Below are 13,816 nucleotides of genomic sequence, written 5' to 3' on the forward strand. Positions count from 1 at the left end.
TTGGCTTATAAATAAGGCTATAAGGAGTCATACCAAAGGTCAAATAAGGACAAGTTCTTTTAAAAGACGAACGAGCCCATAATCTATGTATAATTGAACATTTGAGATTGCCTATGGGAAATCCCATTGAACTAGTATTCGAATAATAATCATGATATCCTACTAACCAATTTTCAAACAGATTACTACTTAGAATATTCTAAGCATCTAAGGAATGGAAACATCCTACATATATAATGTGTTCTTTATTGTATATATTTATTTAATATATAACCCGTTACAATATCATCAGAGCACTTCACTAGAAGTTTGATTATATTTTTTTCTATTCTAACAAATCTGTGTTTTATTGGGATATTCCGTTTTTGTGCATTAAACTCTTAACAGACTAGTAAAAAAGTTTTATATACGAGGGAACGAAGTTTGGACATAATTTAGGGAAGTTCGAGTTGTTTGGGGAAACTGTTAAGTTGAGTACACATTATCTATCTTTTCGTTGCTTTATTATATTAGTGATTAGTGTCCAATATAAATTCATTATGATCTATCGATTTTGAAACTTTTTGCTTTATGAAATTGAAATCTTCATTTTAAAATAAAATAAAAGTTTTCGTGTAAATAGAAATTAAATTACTTTAGTTAAAACAAACTTAGCGCTAATTAGGGGGATGCGATTTTTCTCTGTCATTAAAGTTCATGATCAAATATAATCTTATATTAGTTACACAGTAAAGGTTTATAAAATAAATAATTAAAGGTAATGTTTTAATTACAATAATAATATCCTGGGACATTATTCACACACGGTCATCTGCTCTCAAATTAAGAAGAGCTTGTGCTACGGATGCCAGCCAACTGATATACAACATATATTACTTTTCTTTTTAAGTACATTTATAAGTATTATATAGATAATTACACCCAGACTCAGGACAAACAGAAATGTTCTTGCACATAAATGTTTGTCCTGGGTGGGAATCGAACCCACAACCTTCGGCGTGAAAGGCAAGTATCTACCAACCACGCCAACCGGCTCGTCAAATCATGTATATGTTTATCGAATTACTATTACCTATAAGTATTTGTTCACTGTACCTCAGAATTTTCATGTGCTTAATTTCTATTATAATTCATCTCGTGCTTTTCGGTGAGGGAAAACATCGTGAGGAAACCTGCATGTGTCTAATTTCATCGAAATTCTGCCACATGTGTATTCCACCAACCCGCATTGGAGCAGCTTGGTGGAATAAGCTCCAAACCTTCTCCTCAAAAAAAAAAAGGGAGAGGAGGCCTTAGCCCAGCAGTGGGACATTAACAGGCTGTTACTGTACTGTACTGTAATAATTATTTTATTTATTAATAAATGAACATGATTATTCGTTCAATGTATCTTCACCTTAACATCTATGACGAGAAGAAATTTCGCAGAATCAATAGATCATCATAAATTCCGCGGAGAGTGCCCCTCTCGTTCTTCGTACCAGTATTTATCCACCTGAAAAAGTATTATGAATGATGAGGCAAGTTCCGTGAGAAACGACTTTTTAATGAGGCATCCGAGTCGAGGGTAACATTTTTATTTTGATTGACCCATCGCTTTTACGTAGGTACTTCAGTTGATGGGTTCGAATTTAGGAGATATTTTATTGAAATACCTATAAAGATCGAATGTATTTTTAATACCAAAACTCAATCTATATCATTTAATACTTATGAGTTGAAATTTTTGTTTGCTTGAAATATTCCATCAATTTGATACTGATGTATACATTTAAGTATACTGAGCATATTGACTTTAAATATAATTGTATTATATTCACAATTTCCTCAAATTTTATTGATAATTTGTATTGTTATTATGCTACATTCGTAATACAATATATAAATTGGCATTCGTGTTTTAAATAACTCGAAATAAAATACATGCATTATGTGCGATTACAATTAATTGTAGAATTAAATAGAACAGTTTTATTTAGTGGAATAAAATGCATACAGACAAAACATAACATATGTTAGTCCATTGTCGAAATCCATCGACACTAATGGGTAAATTTGCTATTTAATTTTAAATGTCCTCCACTCTTTTATGCATATTGACGGACAGAAAACCTACAGTATTATATATATAATTCAATACATTTCTCCCCAGTTTACTTTCTAGTAGAAAGAGTCATCGTAATAAAACATCGTCCAATTAATATGAAAAGGGCTGTCAAAAAAGAAATAAATATGCAAATTGGTACTAGATCAATTTACTTTTCCCATTATACTAACAAACTCAAAGAACCCGAGATCTTCAAGGGCAGTTTGCATGGCTCTCGCTAAATAAATAACAAATATTGTGATCGCTCCATAAATTATGATTCGGTGAGCCCTATAAGTCCCCGTTCCGGCTGCGAAACGAAAGCGCCAATAAGCGAGCATTATTAATAGAATCCTTTATTTGTACAGACATTGGCGTGCGCGGCTTTTGTTAATAGGGTTGACGATTCAGATGTATTGTTTTCTATTACTGGCTCTACGTACAATAAATTAATTATGAAACATTAAACCATAAGGATTTTCTTAAAAATAAGTAATGTCTTACATCAAATAAATTATTTTTTATATTATATTATAAGCTTTGTCAATTATTATTTTTTATCTTTCAAATTTTTTAAGTATTTTTGATTAAATAATTATAAGACAGCATTTATAATATTGTTCTTTTTTTTTAATCAAAATATTTATAAAGAGGTAACCCTAGTGACGTCATTCAAAAAGGAGCCCGGGGATATTCTTAATGCTTTAATGAGTTTTTTGCGAGTGTGTACGAAGCCTAAGCTCGCCTTGTATGTGTATAACAGATTTATGTAACGGTGCAGACGCGACAGGTTTACTAAATCTACGGCATTAGCTTTTTTTACCACCTTAAATGTAGGCTAAGTTTTGAGTAAATTCTATGCGTTACTTTAAAGCGTAATTGTGATTTATGTTTCAATAAACGTCTACGAAGTCTTGAATTACTGGTGCGTAATATGTAATTGCTTTTAAGCTATAGTGCTTTTGAATTACAAACGAGATACATTGAGTGTATTGATGGAATATTATTACTAGAACTCTTTGATGTACTATATTGAAACATAAATAATTGAATAATTGAAAACCCGTTTCTCTTTTGACTGTCTAATAACAGATGACTGAATGAGAGAAATGAGTGTGTTCGCTCGCTATAAAGTCATTCATATAGAGAAAAGGCCATGTATTATTATATAATTACTTATTGTGAGCGAAATTATTAAAAAACATGTTGATATAAATAAAAAAAAATTAAGAAAAACATTTACATTTCAAACAAATAAGTCATATCTACTTCACTGACACTTTATATGCCATCTCTACCCACATTTATTGCGCGAGATCTTTTCGGATTGCTATTACAGCCATTGTTCGACGTCCGATGTCGGTAAATTACAGTGTTTAGTGCGAGGAGAGCTTTGAGAAATTTATTTTCCTCAATTCGTAGGCTTTACAACTGACTTATTTGATATAATTAAATTCTTATGCTCTGAGACTATGAGTATTATTATTTATAATTTATTCGAAGCATTCTTATTTAAATATCTTGTTTTTAATAAGGTATGATGAAGTCTTCTATATAGTTGGTTTAAGATGTAAATACATTTTATATCGTCTAGAAACACTTATGTATGAAAATTATCTGAACTTAAAGTTCAATAGTGTTAAATAATAACTATAATTTTTTTAATGTAAATTTTTGTAAGAACTTTCGTCTAAAAGATATAAAGCAATAATAGTTTGAAAAAAATAATGTTATGAAATAAATTATATAAGCTGTGCTACGGTTAAAATATTAATAAACTAAGTAAGCGGCCTTCGATCGCCGCTGTCGTTTGTCTGAAAAATAAAACTATAGATCAACCATGTAGTTACTCCTCTGGGATAGAAGCGAAACGAAAGTGCCTTATAACTTACGATGCTTGATTTATTATAGACCACACGAATGTAAAATTCATTTTATGTTATACGTTGGTTCTGTATTTCAAAAACTGATCAAACAGCTTCTGAGATTCTAAACGTTTAGTCAATACAAAACGAAAGTATATATATATATATATATAGACGTTACTCTCAAATGGCACGTTCTCGCTGAAAAATTTAAATCTTATCAGAGTCCACAACAAAAAATGTTATATCATCCTGTTTACAATCTTTTTACTAAAAATATCGATATATTTTTTTTAATTTATAATGGGTCGCCTTATGTTAAGTGGTCACTGATGCCGATTACATTGACGCTGTGAAAAATATATTAAGCATTCATTACATCGTTAATGCGCCACCAAGCTTGGTAACCTTGGTAAGCTTGGTTACATTGAATCACTCTCCCTTCACATTAAAACCAAAAATGCTAATTGCAAGTACTGCTTTTAAGCAGTAGAATAAGTAATGAGTTGTGGTACCTATGCAAACTGGCTTCCACAAAGCCCTACCAATTACAAAATTATATTATTATAATGAAATTGTTATTTGAACGTGATCATGCATATTATCCCATAAGCATTTGATGCCATCGAACGATACCGGATTGAATTACTTACTTCGTTAGACTTTAATATACTCGTAATAATATATATTTGTTATTTCTCTTTCCATTCTAGCGTTATAACAACAGCAGGCGGAGATCATTTCAATATAATTAATCATACATAGTTAATTGTGTCGATAATCCTGCAATGTAATTTATTTTGTTGTATTTTTAATTAAAACACATTTATAATGGGTATATATGGGTATATATGAGTTGATATATTGGTTTCAAATAAAAACCGTCACAATTTGTGTTGAGGCACTTAGTATTATGGCATATGTATGACCACTGCTACAATAACCACCGTGGCTTAATTTATTTTCGAGATATTAAAATTATAGAATTTCATTAAAATCGTATTAACATTTGTAACGTAAAACAACACGCACAATGGCAAAAATACATTAATTTCAATACGAATGGTTTATTTTAATGCTACACTTGGCACGGCCGCGCAAACAACGGACAAACAGACAAATGAAAATTAAACCGCATTCAAAATCAACATGGTGACTTAACATTAATTATTCATTCATATTCCCGGTACAGATTTAATGATATCAAAACGTCACTGTCATAGTTTTAAAGATTTGTTCATAAACAAAACAAACTAAATAATAATTTTTTTTTAACAAGTGTGTATAATTCATGTCAAGCTCAGCGGTGAAGGAAAACATCGTGATGAAACCTGCATGTGTCTAATTTCACTGAAGTTCTACCAACTCAAATTGGAACAGCGTGGTGGAATAAACTAAAAATGTCCTCATAGGAAGAGGAGTCCTTAGCCCAGCAGTGAGACATAGTCGAGTCATATTGAGGAGTCGCCAAAGTTATTACAAAAACAACCCTTTTTCTAATGAAAATAACTATCTTTATTGCCAGCTTGATTAATATTCCAATCGTAAAAGAAGTAATAATAAAATTCTAGTATACACACTAGAATTTCATTATTAAGAAATATTTTATTATTAAGATTATATTATGAAGAAACTTATCTAACCATTATTTTTTGTATTGTTTCAGGTGGATGTTGCCTACTATCTAAGCACATTAAATAACTCAACATCACGATAAGTACGCACTTGAAGTCTCCATAGCTCAACGGTTCATATAACGCAGCAAAGTAAAATTCGCTGGTTCGTTTCTGAGTCTGGGCTATTGTACTCACAATAATAAATAGCAATATTAGCTATGCCGTAAACAGACTTTGCTAATATTCTCTATAAAAAATATTCTTAAATTTCTTAAAAATATTCTTAATTCTTTTTAACATTGTTAAAAATAAATTTCAATTAAGGTAACTTTTAGAGTAATCGTGAAGCATTCTCTAATTTAGAATATATTTATTCGATTTGGTTAACAAATATCAAGTACGGGTTCTAAGGATACACAAATTCTCCAACTAACACTGAAAAGGGGAAGGCGTCAAGACTCATTTTCGAATATATATTCAATAATCCAATACGATGCGTTGCTATATTTAAAATAGTCTAATAATTTATAATATAGATTCCTAAATTTTATTACATATACTCCCAAATGGTCTTTTTCTATTAAATATCCGATGATAAAAAGAAAAAATGGGTATGTATCTCATTTATACGATTTTTATTAATAAAACTTACTTATTCAATACAGTTCTTAATTACTTTTTCTTAAATAATATAACAGAATAAAAAATAAATCCAGTGAAATACAGAAAACAGATTTATTTTAATCTCTAAAGGAGTCATATTGTTACCGCAAGCGGACGATTATTTCTGTCCCTCGGCACAAAACCCTCAAACAACGGCGTTACATTTCGCATGGGGCTGTAATTATTCCCAACGGGACTGACGCCTAATTTTCATGGTTAGATAAAATTTAATATTTTCAAGCAGCTTGGACAAATGGGCACCGTTACTAAGATTTAAATAATTTATTTTTCTTACCATGACATATTTTTATACACAAAGTGTTTAGTACCGCACTATACCAATAAAGATACTAAGATACTATTAAAAGTATTTATTTAATTCAGACTGGGCAATGCTTAAAACCTATAAATATTTTTTTCATGACGCAAACATAAACGTAAATATAACAAAAAAGTCATCCATTGTATAGCAAAATCTATAACATTTTAATGATAATATTAAGAATTTGGCCAACTCGTAAATTGTTTTTTTTTGTTCCATATAACGAGAAAAAAACTTCTATATATATTTTAGTTTAGTCTGTTTTTTAATTCTTAAACCGTTTTGTATTTGTTCATCTACTTATCAATACGCCGAGTTTTACATATTCGATGTTTGAAAATTATCTTACTCGTCTCGTAACTACGCGTGGACTGTTAGACCCTTACATATTACCCGCAACCATCGGTGTTACATTTCACAGGGGGCACAAATTATTCCCGACGGGGCCGACGCGCCCAATCACTGTGATTAATTACAACGTTAGACGTTTAAGGGTTAGCAGATATAAGTTAATAATTGTTAGCTTTTTATACTAAATGAAATAAATGCTTCATTTATAAAATTTATACATTCTCTATCTAAATTATGGATTTTGTTTTAAGCATAATTAAGCCATTTATTTTAAGCGTAATTTACTTATAAAAAATACTAAAGCCGTTAATTAGACCAATAAACGTTATCTGCATTGGATCATTGTATTACCGTGTAATATCATTATCGATGAATTCCGTCCGTCGCTGTTACATTCAAAGGGTACTTATTCTCAATGGAATTCCGATGTACTAGTGATTCGTTAAACCAATTACGGCTGCCCAGTACCGCGGATAATCAAAATAAGTAGGGGATTCATTAGTATTTTTTTTTTACATTTGATATTTATTTTTTATTAGTAACTTGTACGAGTGTACATAGTGTAGTGTAGACTCTCGTGGTAATCGATATTTCGGTCATTGGACAAACGTTTTCGAAGTCAAAATGAAATTTTATGAATAATAAAAAATCATATACCTTTTTTTTAATAATATTAATAAATATAGTATTTGGTATCGTATAATAATGTCATTTATTTCTTATCCCTCATCAAACAAATATTTTTTAACAATAAAACGTGACATATACCAGCAAGATATTATATCTTTATGTACACATATTTTTGGCAGTGTCACACATACACACATAAACGTACACACTGTCATAGTCAAAAAAACTGATTAACGTAATGCGAAACGCCCCAAGTAAGAATCACTACGGGTCTATCGAGACCGCGAAATTTCATCTACGAGCGCTGCTTGTGTCATTAGAGGCAAAGAGGAGAGAGGACACGATGCTTTAGTGATGTGACTGAATATTTTATTGAAACATCGATAAGCTTGAAACCAAATAAAAATAAGACATATATTATGCATAATACAATATCGTAGTATTAATATGGTAATTAATACTGTCTATAATTATGTATGCATAATTTATGATGAAGCTTTGATAAACAAAAAAAGGTCTTCTCAAAAAAAAAAAAAATTGAAATATCTATTATTTCTTTACTTTTATAAACGATTTAAAAAACTAATTTAGATAATAAGAAGGATCATATTCATCCGTCCATATCAGTTACCTACTGTATTAATTAAATTTCGATGAATGGCATGTATTTAATACATTAAATTTAAATTGATAAAATACATTAAATGTAAATTGATAAATAATTTAACTGTTTTACGACGTCATAAAATATTAACAATTAAAATAAAGGGCACATTTCTTTCTAAAACATCTAAAGAACGATATAATTTTAACACGTATTTTTTTTTATTCATAATTGAATCATCGATGAAACTATTAATGAATAGATACATATATATTTTTAAATATAGAACGTCAGTAATGTATCCAGTTCGCTTAAATTATCGTGACAACCAACCGCCTCAGGTGAGATCACTACGGGTACAATTGAGACCGCAAAATTTCATCTCCAACCCTTGTAGAGGATGCGAAAAGATTGTTGTTTCAACGTTGCAAAGCAGAATTCCTAAGAAAATTGTTGAGCTATGTTTAATTAATTTGATTTACTATTTTATTCTTGCGTCAATTATTATTCTAACTAACGTTACAAATGCGACAGTGAGTTATTTTGTTACGATTTCAAGTCTAAATGATTCAACCGAACAACACGAAATTTTCCTCCCCCCCCCCTCTCATATTTGAGCGAAGCAATAATTTTATAATAAAAATATATTTTTTCTTCATAACAATTAATATAAAGTAGATTTATAAAAAATTTAAACTTTTTTTTCAGGCTCGGCTATTTTTGCCTTATGACTGTGAAGAGTAAAAATAATATTTTAAATGCTCAATGCGTTGGGGTACAATCGTCGAATGTAGATGTTTAAAAATCGAGTTTCATTTAGAAACATTTTTATAGGTACTGCTGAATAAATAAATAAAATGTTTTTGTAAACATAAAAGGGTCGACTTTCAGCTAAGCAAATTAGTTTTCATTAAAAGCCGAGACTCTTTTATCCATTTTTTTTGGCTTTAGTTTTGGATTACGATTTCCAAGTACATTTGTAAAATCCACCTCTGTATCTTGTGATGATTTTTTATAGGTGCAAAAGTTAAGTATAATATACAAATCTTATACTAAAATTTTGCATGCAATTGCTTTTACATGTGTATAGTTTTACTAACCAATGTAAGCGCTTTTTTCAACATGCAGAAATTACATTCAAACTGTATTAATTCCTATATATAAAACAGATACGAGTTATATGGAATGAAATAAATATTTTTACATTTGTCGATATCGATAAAAGTAAATAAACATATAATACCGATAAGAGAACATATACATCCCTTTTAGTAATATTAGAACGAATTGTCAAGAACTTCGTTCTCATATTTCTTACATCATTAAGCCAACGCATACCCCTTAGAAGTCGAAGCGTATCTTATGAAAACTCTGAATAAATTGTTAGAATTTTCAAGACTACGTAATGGCTGTCAACTTGAGACATTTTATTGAAATAAGATATTCACAACAACGTAGAACCGGAGCTGAATATCTATTAAAAGTGTTCTACAGCGATTTCGGCCACGGAAGCCAATCTCAAGAGAGATTAGCTAACTACGCAGAAGATATTTTAGTGCACAAGTGTGTGCTCAAACACAAGTGAAGTCTCTATTCTCTTACTCCCATAATCCGATGGGACGGCAATCCGTCACGACCGGAAAGAGTTCAGGCGCGGGACCAACGGGTTTACGTGCTTTCCGAGGCACGGGAATGTACATACTTCCAACTTCCAGACTCCGGACTGAGACTACTGAGAATTTTCTGACAGAAAACCCCAATAACTTTTTACTGGCAACCTGGGAATTGAACCCAGGACCTCCGGGTCTGCGGCCTTACACCAAGCCACTAGGCCAACGGGGCAGTCGAATATCTATTAATAAATGAACTTAGATTCGAACAAATACTATTTCGTTATTATAATACGTTTATTATTTAGTTTTCAAATGCGCAGAAAATCAAACGTATTTGGAATAAATAAATAATTAGTACACAAGTTTGTTTGTTCTTCTTTCATGTCTTAATTACGTAACCGATGATCATGAAATTTTGCATACACGTTGTCAGCAGTACAGAAAAGGGCATAGGGTAGCAAACATCTACCCTCCCCCCACATACACAGAATAAGCCGCGGGTGAAAACTAGTGTAATATAACAATAATACTTTAACCTAACTATCAGGATAAAACTCAAAGCAATGAAAATTCAAATCTTTTTCCCCCTAACTCGATACCTATGCTTTGCCTGCAATGCAATGGTAAATTTCTATCCGAGCCACATATGAAACCTGAAACAATATTTCTAAATAAAATACCTCTGTACTACGGTAACTTAACTTAACTGATTATATTCATAAGCGGAGCGATTATAATAATTAATATTTATATTAACACACGGTTGCATTGAAAGACTTTATTGAAAAAAATATTCGATGCAAAATTATTTTCTTGTTGAAATTAATTACTCACTTGGTGATAGAGGTGCAATCACTTCTAGGTAGACCGATAGTAGACCGATAGTAGACCGATAGTAGACCGATAGTAGGTTGCGTACCACCGACTTATTATTTATTCTACCGCCAAACAGAAATACTTAGCCTTTTTGTGTACTTGTTTGAAAGGTCAGTAAACCAATGTAACGACAGGTACAAGGAACATAACATCATAGTTTCCAATGTTGATGGCTCATAGGTTATATCAGAGATTTCATATTTCTTGCAGTGTCAATGTCTATGGGCGGTGGTGACCACTTACCATAAGGTGGTCAGTATATATAGCTTTCTTAAATTAAAAAAAAAGTTATTTATATTACAGTGTTGAGTGGCGTATGTCATAGTGTAAATTCACAAAAAAAGGAAAGGTCAATAAAATGAAATACCGTGTTGTACAACTTTCACGTTTTTATTCATTATATTTCTTTTCTTTTCGTAAACTTCAATCGCTTTTGGCTCGCTCCAATCGTCAGAGTTGAAAAAAACCACCTATCGCCGCCTTGGTATCGCCCGCATTATATTTAAGTGGGTAGTTTGCGCGAAAAACAGCGCATTGTTGTCGGAATTGAAAATAAACTCGACCCATTCGTAAATATATCGCGATTGTCGCATTATATCGAAAGAAAACATAATATCCGCTAACAAAAACATTCAGGTGACATTTTCGATGACGAATGTGACGAATTTAACATTTCATTTATTTTTTTAATGTCGACTCTTATTTCTGTGTATTAAAACGTCATATTATTGAATAACTTTCCAAATTTACTTATTGCGTTAATTGAACTCTTAAATAAAAAAAATGTAATCTAATACAGAATGTCCAAAGATATTTAGATGGCATTGTCACCAGCAATGAGAATGGCTCAAATTTCAGCATGAAGCATTTATTTTATAGTCAGGTCAAGTTTTTTTGTGCAAATAAAATAAAAAGGCAATAGTCTTAACTTTTTTTAACATCACTATTTTACGTAGTTAAAATATATAAATACGCAAACTCACATATATGTATGAATGTATGTATATTTAATAGAAATTCCAAAAGAAAATCACCCACGAGAATACAGTGTGAGACGTTTCACTCAATCTGTCAATTACTTTTAACACATGACTGCAACAAGCGAAGCTTTTATACAATTCCAACTGAGTTAGGTATTTGCACAGAAAAACCAGATTTTTTCTATTCACCGAGTTTATTTTTTATTAACAAATAAAGCTTGATTTTTCTCGTCAAACTCAATTTATTATTTGGAATATCCCGCATATCCCAAATAATAAAATTAATTATTTTAATTAGCACCTTAGATCAGCGTCTTGCTGCGTTACAACCATCTATACTACATACATTTTCATCTCTACTAATAAATAAGCAGACTTTTTTTATAATATCTACCTGAAAAAAAAAACTAAGCCAATATACATAAAATATAAATCAAATGTTGCGTTGCGTTTCAGAAAAGTTTTAATATAATATAATATTTTGTAAGTAGACACGCTTCGCAGTTTTGACCATTTTAAAAGACTATTGATTTGACAATTTTTAATTTCATGTTCATGTATTAAAAATAATACACTTCCATATTTTTTTTTTAAATATATATATTATATGATATGGTATAAAGTGTAACAATGGTCGATTGTCACTGTGTTTAAATATTCTTGTTTAGCGGTAGAATATGTGTTGAGTGAGAGAAACTTATCCGGACAGGCTTAAGCAAAGCTTTTCCATAGCATTGTGTAATAATATATATAAAAAATAAGTAGAAACATTTTTAAGTATATTATAAACGGTAGCTCAATCATTGATATTTCAATCAATGTGTCAATTATTACTAACAAACGACTGAGGGACGAGAAGCCTCTGTACACCTCTCGCTACAGAACGATTTATTAGATTGACACTGACATGTAGTAATCGAGATTGCTAGGTAATGTTGGACGCTTATTTATGTTACGTTTAGGTAATAACAGTACAAACATTATTGTTTTATTCTCGTCCAGTAATATACAAATAAATTAAATAATAATTTTAGTCATACATACCAGTAACACGGAAGATATCATTGGAAGTTTAAGATGGTAATATGATGTATACAACCTCATATTTGTAATTACTCACTGACACGTATAGGTAATTATAATTATGATCACACCAACACTCACTCTAGTACCAACACTCATACATACCTACACGTATACACATATATTCACATGCACACATATAAATCGACACGCGCGCCTATACTTGTACTTTTTACTCACTTTGTTTGTATTTTTCTTTCTTATTTTTGTTATTATCAATCAATCATCAATATATTCTTTTAGCCTTATGTTTAGCTGCAGGGGGGCGTTAAAAGCCGTAACACAGTTTTTCAACTAATACGTTTGTTTGAATCTTAAAATCTAAGGAAACGATCTTTAGATTTTAAGATCCACACGTTTTTAAGCAATGGGTTATCTTTATTATTAAGATGAAGTACATATACTGCTTCTTTTTTATTCACCAAAACTTAAACTTAGTTTTTTTAACATCGTTTATATTTCATAGATACCAACAAATTAAGAGGTACCATTTCTAGTGATTTCTCAATGTTTTAGCTAAGCTCCTAGGGAAGATTTACGCTGATATTAATTTGCAGTTTCTATATCTCGACACAACTATTGCTGATTATTTCCTCTACATTCAGTCATGATCTTTGCTTTTAATAAAATTATATGTATCACAAAAAACCTTACTCGTTCACTAGCGGCTAGTGGCGAGATAAATGCATGAATGAGAGTGGCTTTCCGTCTAGTTTGTCAATTAAAAGCTTAGCGCGATAACCTACAGGTTTTCAACTGACAGTTGAATTCACATGCAAATTTTTAAAATTCGAATGTTCAGTATTGCAACTTCGATAATTTAATTGATATAATATGCGCATATGCTAATGTAAATATATTTATATACGTTGTATTTTTGTTTGTAAACTGTCGAGAAATTGTGAATAATTTAATTCAAATTCACCTGTTAGAATATGTAAACATTAATTTTAATATGAATAAATATTATAATGGTCATATTCATATTCAATTTAGTTATAGGACTTTTTAAATAGAAAATTTATTTTAATTTAGTAATTAATTTTTGTTTAAACTCCCGACAATTTTTAGAACTCTTCTGTCATATTGGATTATCCACCAAATTGATTATAAGAGTGATAAGTGTG

General features: G+C 30.6%; 1 protein-coding gene across 4 annotated transcripts in view; it reads left to right on the forward strand.

The window, feature by feature from the left end:
• The window catches only part of LOC126771287 (CUGBP Elav-like family member 1), a 433,380-nt gene that overhangs the window by 225,395 nt on the left and 194,169 nt on the right, over positions 1-13,816 (forward strand). Inside the window, exon 2 of one of the 4 annotated variants that reach the window (XM_050491093.1) lies at positions 5,618-5,668. The exons of 1 other annotated variant lie outside the window; for it this stretch is intronic. The gene's annotated coding sequence lies outside the window, so the exon portion shown is untranslated. Of the gene's footprint in view, positions 1-5,617; positions 5,669-13,816 lie in introns of those variants that run through there. 2 more of the 4 variants (XM_050491095.1, XM_050491094.1) reach the window with 2 other exon arrangements.

The sequence above is a fragment of the Nymphalis io genome, chromosome 10 (genome assembly GCF_905147045.1).
Source record: "Nymphalis io chromosome 10, ilAglIoxx1.1, whole genome shotgun sequence".
NCBI classification, from domain to species: Eukaryota; Metazoa; Arthropoda; class Insecta; order Lepidoptera; family Nymphalidae; genus Nymphalis; species Nymphalis io.